Here is an 8,343-nt window from a genome sequence, read left to right on the forward strand (position 1 = left end):
ATAGGCGTGCATAATAAAAATTTAACTGAAATATAGAAAACATTTAAAAAATAAATTTCCTGTACACTTTATTTGTGAGGTGACAGCCAAAGAGGGGTTGGAATTTATTTTTGACTTTTGAATCTCAAAATTCTAGATCCATAAGGACTCATGGTTTATATTAAACTATTTTGGATGAAAACATTAATGAGTAAGAGTAATGCATCCTCTCCTTGCCCTTACTGCCCAAGACAAGAAAAGACTTCTCTGAGCTGAGAAGAGGGCAGAGTCAAAAGAAAAATGATAGGATGTGTGTGGGTAGAACATGAATATAAAGTAGCCCTGTCTTCTGTTTCCTCCAATCCTTCTAGCCTTCAATCCTGATGTCAAACATTCTTCGTATTGTACAGTTTCTCAGATTATTTGTTCTGCATACACATTGAATGCTAGACTGGGAGAGGCTTGCAAAGTAGGACTTGGAACTGACTCATTCTGGTTGGACACCTTGCTGAAAATTAGCACTTTCATACCAGATATACTGATCTAGTGGGCTTAGACATAGCAATGATTGTGAGGCTGTCCCAGCACCAGGCAGTGTTCATTCTGTTGTGCATAGAGTCACTATGAGTCAGTACAGACTCGATGACACCCAGCAACAACAACATACTAAATCAGAATCTACGTTGTAGATCTGTGAGAAATCACCTGGGGATCTTGTTAAAATGTGGATTCTGATTCCCATATCTGTGGTGAAAATTAAATTCTCTGCAGGAGGATAGAACTGGAATGAACAAAGTCAAAGCTTTATGAAGAAATCCACTTCCAAATTGGGCCTTGAAAGTGGAACAGGAATTTGCTGGGGAATGAAAAAAGGAAAGGCAGTCTAGCAGAGGAGAAACCCAGTTAAGTTTATAAATCTACATCATAGAAAACTTACATCTCCTCTCCCCAGCAGTCTTAGGAAAGAGACAAAACCCTAAAAAGTAGTTATCTGGTATATTTAGGCTAGTTATTCCCATGCCTGGTTTGGCATTCAAATCACCTCAGAACTCACCCAGGAAAGGGTTTTGTAACTTTAGCTATGGACATAATCACCTTGGACTTAAAAAATATATATAAAAATGTTTGGATACCACCAACAGAGCTTCTAATTCAGTAGGTCTGAAGTATGCAACACATTTGAGTTTCTCACCAATTTCCTAGGTGAAACTGAATATTGCTGCTACAGGACCACACTTTGAAAATCACTCCTAAGTTCTTGGTTGATTCTTACACGCAGTCATCATTGAAAACGACAGTAATAAGCAGGTGGAACATCAGGAAACCTCTAAAACCTTCCCACTTGTTGCTTAGAAGAAAGAAACATTCCTAATATAAACCCAAGAAGTACACAACAGTAATGGAGATGTTCCATGACCCCCAAAGTCACACACAAAGAAACAAACAACTTCATGAAAGACTATGTCAATAGCTGATTAAGAGTTAGAAGGAAGACAGCTCAGCAGATGACTGAGGACTCAGGTGAACACAGAACAGACTGCCCTTTACGCCCTTCCCCAAATCACCAGTTGCCTTTGAGTCAGGTTAGATTCATGGTAACTCAATGTGTCAGAGAAGAACTGTTCCACAAGGGTTTCAGTGGCTCGTTTTCTAAAGTAGATCACTGGCCTCTCTTCTGAAGTATCTCCGGATGGGCGCCAACCTTTCAGTTTGTAGAAAAGTATTTTAACTGTTTGTACCACCCAAAGATTTATGCCCTTCACCAACTGTCATCAAGTCAATTCCAACTCAGCAACCATATAGGACAGAGGAAAATTACTCCTTAGGGTGTTTTTTTTTGTTTTGTTTTGTTTTTTTGGAAGGCGGAGCAGTTTATTATTTACACGGATGAAGAGCAGAAGGGTAGAGGCCAAGGTAGGGCAGGCAGGTGGCTGGGGCTCAGTCAGTGATGATGAGTTCCTCCATGCCACAGTCCTCATAGCTCCCATCTCGCAGGTAGCGGTAAATGATGATGGGGATCTTTCGGGCCTTGAGCTCCTCCATGGTGATGAGCAGAGGGGTCTGTCTCCCCTTCCAGCTCCACCATCACGGGGACAAACATCACGATCTGGAGGGCTCAGGTGCCCAGCACATGGACTCGCTCATACTTGGTCATGTATGGCGTGGTGATCCGCTTCTGGTTGACCTGAGGTCACTTCCCTGACGAAAGGATCTCAACGTTCTCCTGGCCCTCCTCCTCGGCATTCTCCAGGTCATCTAGTCCTTCCTCCTCCTCCACATCATCAAAGTCGTCACCATAAAAATTGTCCTCATTGTCTGACATACTGTCCACACGGCAGAGACCTGGTTTTACACCCCACAACCGCGAGGAGACCCCACAAAGAGTGCGCCTTCCCCAACACAGCACCAAGGGGACCTTGTGCTTCCTCCTTAGGATTTTTAAGACTGTAAATCTATAAGGGAGCAGACAGCTTTATTTTTCTTCCATAGCTTAGCTGCTGGATTTGAACCACCAGCCTTGCAGTTAGCAATCCAATGTTTAATCCACTGTGCCACCAAGGCCCCTTACAATCCAACAAGAAAGTAAGGAAGGAGTGGGACTGCTGTTTGTGAAACTGAAGTTTTTACCAGCTTCATAAACTAGTGAACTCAATCACAGAAAAATGTAAAAGCTAAAAGTTTGTGGATTGATTTTTGGAGGTAGAGGAAGCTTTTATGGTAGAAGGTAGAGTTGTTTTCATAGATGAGGACAACAAATAGAACAGAACATTAAGAAAAGTGGTTAAGGTTTGGAATATTCACTGAGGCAGTGGGCATGGGAACTGACCATAGGCTGCTAAAAGGATTATCCACCAGAGCCAGCTGAGGTTGGAAACCATAAATTTGTAATGGCATCAATCCATACAGTTGTATGACTTCACCACTGGTGTTCACAGACAGAGCATAGAAGCAGAGGACACTGTTCACATTGATCTAATGTTGGGGAATATGAATAAGTATAACTAAAGGACAGATCAATGAAATAAACTAAAGATTTTTAATGTTAGCTGAGATGCTTATCTATTAACTCTCATTGGAGAAGATCAGCAGCCAGCAAGTCTTGGAGAAGGTAGAAAATTGATGCACAAAGATGTAATATAATGTATTACAACAAATGGGATATATATTCAAGCTCAATGTTGCTATGAGGCCAATGTGGACACATGTAATACAAGATATAGAAAGGAAGCATTAAAAAATGACAGTTAATGTAGTTAATCAGCTAGAACCATATTATTTAGCCATAATAAACGTAACAAGTTAAGGACAACGAGCTGAGTTTCTATGACAGATATATTTCCCCCTCTAGGAGATAAGTAAATAACAACTACCAACACATTCATAAAAGTTAGTGTTGCCAAGTTTTTCAAGAGACTGAAAGACCAGTGATTCTTTTTAGAAAAGACACAACTAAATTTTTTAAATCACAGCTGGAGAGTTCAAAATGTAACAAAATGTTACATCTTTGCAATATTAAGCTATAGCATCTATAGTTATTAACAAAACTCTCTCCACACTGTTATTTGATGTTTTTTTCCTAGATACTTCACAATGATAAACAATTTTAGTGCACAAAATTAAAGAGTAATTACTTGCATGAGTATTAGCAAGTTCCATTTTAATAGCCATTTTCTTATCATGAAAATAAACTGAATTGGCATTAAGCCAAGAGTTATTTCTGGTGAGTCTGAGAACACAGCACATATTAGCCAAAATAGATAATGCTAAATTCAATGGGATATTTATCATACAAGCTTTAAGAAGAGAGAGAAAAAAGAGAAAGAAAAGGCATAATAGTTTCCCCTACTCTACCCTGAGAAAATTCCTTTAAAAGGATCTGCAGATCAGAGTCTGCAATTTATTTTAAAATGGAATTGCAGAAATGAGAAAGTCATTCATTGAAATGCCTGAAAGCACTAAATGAAATTCCAGGGAGTGAATGAAAGTGTTGATCCAGATGGTGGTCAGACACTGTTGGGGAACTTCATTGTCAGCGTAATTGTGAATAATGACTTAACTCTGAGAAGTTTGCACATTTAAATCAGATAGGCATCCACACTATTGGATTCTTTCAAAGTTTATGTGAATGTGCCTTGGGTCTTATCTTTTTTTCATTTGTTTTAATTTCTGATCCTTCAATTTCAAAGAAATTGTTCAAGTATGTATATTCGATGGGTTTTTTAAGTAATCTTCATGTAATTGATTCCATGACTCAGCAAATGAGCAAGCTTTGAAATGGAGGTAGTAGGCATGTCACACATACACAAACAAAGGCAGCTAATAATATATTCATCAGATATTTTAAGTGAGTTCTTCCTTCTCCACTACTTTCTTCTCCCTCTCCTGTCTTTTTTTCTTTGAATATTTACTATCAGCATTTTATACAAGACCCTCAATAATCTTAAAGTTTAATGGGAAGGAAACAAACACACACACAGGTAAATAAAATTATATCTGACTGCGTACCATGAAAGGAATAATGGCAGGGATTAGAAAGAAAAGATGAATCAATAAGAATTTAGAAATGTGGTTGTGGGATGTTAATTGGAGATTTCAAAGACAAGCTGATCTTGGGAGGAATAGTCCAGGTAATGGAACCACTATATGAGAGGGCTACAAAAAGTTCACGGAAAAATGGAATCTAAAAATAATGGGAACTTTCCATGAACTTTTTGAAGCCACCTTTTATGTATGAGACGCTCAAGAGAAAAGACGTGGGGCATTCCTGAAAGTGAAAGAAAATAAATCCAGTGTGAAGGACAAAAGCCTGAGATGAAACTGTACATGCAGTTTGGGGCCAGAACACATGGAGGATTGATGGTGAAAAAGAGCTTCAGAACAGAGTACCTGACATATTTAGGGTGACAGACCTAGAAGTAGGCCTGACCTTGTTTTGTTTCAAGCTCTTGCTTCTGTATTACCCAGGATGTTATGCGCAGAACCCTAAAATTAACCATTGTTGTTGTTGTTGTTAAGTGCTGTTGAGTATGTTCCAACTCATAGCAACCCTGTAAAGGGTTTCTGAGGAGCAGCTGGTAAGCTTGAACCTCCAACCTTGCAGTTCAAACTGACCTTGCATCCAGCACATTAACCCATAGTGCCACACCAGGACTGCTAGACCAAAATTAACCAACTAGAGCAAAGTAAAAGGAGCTCTGGTAGAGTAGTGTTTACAAGTCAGGCTGCTAACCTTAAGGTCAGCAGTTCAAAACTACCAGCCATTCTATGGGAGAGATGAAGCTTTCAGCTCCTGTAAATATTTACAACCTCAGAAACTCTATGCAGGCTCACTCCAAGGCACACCACTACCACCATCACCAGACCAAAGTAAAATGGCTGGTCTGAGCCTTAATTTCAGACTGCATCATGACTCATGCTAACCTTTTAACAATCATTAACCCTGGTACAGATTTAAAAGTCTGTGACTAAGAAATGATTTTTTTCTTGAAGCTTAAGGGAAGGTCTTGACGCCAGTAGACTGGAGTACATAACAAAGGATTTCCCCTGTATTCCTCAAACTCTTGTTGTTGTTGGGTGCCATCAAGTTGAGTCACTTCTGACTCACAACAGACCCTATTTACAAGAAGGAAATATTGTCTGGTCCTACTTCATCCTCACAACCACTGCCATGTCAAACCCCTGTAGTTAAGTGCCGTCGAGTCACTTCTGATTCATAAAAGACCCTATTTATAAGAAGGAAACATTGTCTGGTCCTACTTCATCCTTACAATCATTGCCATGTCAAACCCCTGTAGTTAAGTGTCGTCGAGTCAGTTCTCACTCAGTGACCCAGTATAAGGTTTCCAAGAAGTGACTGGTGGCTTTGAACCACTAATCTTGTGGTTAGCAGTCCAGTACTTATTCTACAGCAAAACATCAGAACCACTTTGTTGTTGTTGTTGTTAAGTGACTTCGAGTCAATTCCAACTCATAGCAACGCTGTATAGGGTTTCCGAGGAGTGGCTGGTGGGTTTGAACTGTCAACCTAGCAGCTCAAACTGACTTTTCAGTCCAGCACATTATCCTACAGTGCCACACCAGCACTCTCTCAAACCCTTATGTAGACTTCAAAACACAGCAAAAGAAAAGCTTTAATGTTCTTAAGGGAGGATCTTAACACAAGCTCCTTATCAGAAGTCCCCTCAGTCACCCTCAGGATGTGTTTAAGACTTCTAACTGTATTCCTGTTGTGGTGCTGAAGGATATGGACTGCTAACTGTAAGGTCATCAGTTCAAACCCACCTCAGAAACCCTATATGGTGTTTTTATGAATCAGAATAAACTCTACAACAGTTAACAACAAGAATAACTACCCAGTAAAACTCTTTCAATCACGTATTCAAACTAACCAATGAAATAACCCACATTGGTTGTTTTACAGTCACCATAAAGCCACACACCCCCTTCCAGTTGTCCTGACTACTGATCTTGCAACTTCTGATTGAAATATTGCAATATTCCTAGTTTCTGCCCTTTACCTGTCCCCAGGAAGAAGCAACCTCTTAGATTTCTTGGTCCTTACTTGTGTGGGCTGACATCTTCCCATTTCTCCATTCAATGTTTCTTATGCTTTCAATAAATCTCTTTGTTGCACTCTAGGACATTGGACATAGGACCTTTTGACTTTATTCTAATTGCAGCTGGACATCACTGAAGGCAGATGGGGACTGGAGAATAACAGGATCTAGACACATTTCCTTTTTTTTTTTTAAGTTTTTATTGTGAGGTTTACATGAGAGAACATCAGCTTTACACTCATCCTATTGTATTTTGTTTCATTGCAATGATTACAATCCCCTCCATGCATCATCAAATAACCCCAAAGGGTACACCACACAGGCCCACTCCGCCCCCCAGCTGCCAGCACACAGCCCTTCTCCCGCCCTCAGTCCAGTGTCCCCAGCTGCTCCATCTGTCCACATCATTGTCTCTGTCTCCATCCCTGGCATCATTGCCTCTCTGGGTAGGATCACGCTATCCGTTCTTTTCACTTGATGGTCCCAGGGACCTCTACTCCTGGGCTGCAAAATCAATCACTCCCCTTCTTTTGTCAAAAAACATCTACCTCTATATTTCCTAGCCTCACAGTTAGTCCTGATGACAATTATTCACTATTGTACCACAAGAGTCTTATCCCCATTTCCTTTCTCCAGCCTGTTCCCAACAGATTGGAAATCATTCAGTGGTGATTCTACCTTCCCCTGCCTTATCTGAAATTAGGCTCCCTCTTGAAAGCTTGTAAGCCAGTCACTTCTTTCCTTTATAGGCTCCCCCATTTTGGGTAGCCAATGTCTATGTTGCCCATCCCTGTCAACCCTGTGTAGTGAGGAGCGGGTGGGAGTGATCCTTGCTATAAAGATTTGTTCCTTTTGAGCTACTACATCCATAAGTATAGGTAAAGTTCATTAAATTGTAGCAGGTTACCCTTTTTTTTTTCTTTTCCCCTCTTCTTTCTTCTTCTAGTCGAGTTCTGATCATCCAACAATTGAAGCCAGGTCAAGTGGGTACTACTGGCAAGTATGGGTGTTCTTGTGCATCTCCCCTCACTTCATATCAGCTGGACACTTCACTCTCTGCTCTAGTCCTCTGTGGCCATGTCACTGCCTCTGGGCCCAAAGTCCCCAGGTCTTGACATACTGCTGGCCATCCAGGTATCCACCCAGGTTCACAGGGGTCTATTAAATGTGGTCAGGCTTAGCTCGCAACTTCATTGCTGTTTTTCCCCCTCTTCCCTTATCGGTGACCAATGTGGTCACCAGCCATACCACATGCCTGCTCATGTATTCCACTGAGTCTCAGTCTTGGAAGGGGGTTTGCTCTGAGGGGTCCCGACCACTTGTCTTGATGACTCCCAGGCAAACAGTTTACTTGTTCTTGTAGTAATCAATCAGACTGCCATTATTGTTCGGATTTTTCCTGCCAGTGTTTCTTTCATGAAATATCTCCTGTTCTTCTAACCACTTCAGGCTGGTCTAATCATCCTTTCCAGTGGAAATTTCCAACCTCAGTCGGTTTTGGATGGGGTTCTGGATTCCACCTATGGTCTTGTGCAATGTAAAGACTCCACAGGAAACCTTTTATACTGGGCAACTTCTAGCCCCCTTTAAGGTATTCGAATCAGATATAGGCTGAAGACGGACTTACAAGCTTTCTGCAGTGATGATTCTGACTATTCCTTTCTCCCCGCCACCCCCCCCAACAAGTGTCTATTTTACAATGGTTGGCAAGGGGAACCAAGATTCAAAAGAATTCCCCTCTTAAGGTCAGCGGTTCGAAACTACCAGCCGCTCCGCGGGAGAAAGATGAGGCTTTCTACTCCCGTAA

At 41.0% G+C, this 8,343-nt stretch overlaps 1 pseudogene; it reads right to left on the reverse strand.

The window, feature by feature from the left end:
- LOC102815730 overlaps positions 1-2,302 on the reverse strand; it is a 32,819-nt pseudogene extending 30,517 nt beyond the window's left edge.
- Positions 2,303-8,343: the final 6,041 nt, after the last annotated feature.

The sequence above is a fragment of the Chrysochloris asiatica genome, unplaced genomic scaffold (assembly GCF_000296735.1).
Source record: "Chrysochloris asiatica unplaced genomic scaffold, ChrAsi1.0 scaffold00086, whole genome shotgun sequence".
In the NCBI taxonomy this organism is placed as follows: Eukaryota; Metazoa; Chordata; class Mammalia; order Afrosoricida; family Chrysochloridae; genus Chrysochloris; species Chrysochloris asiatica.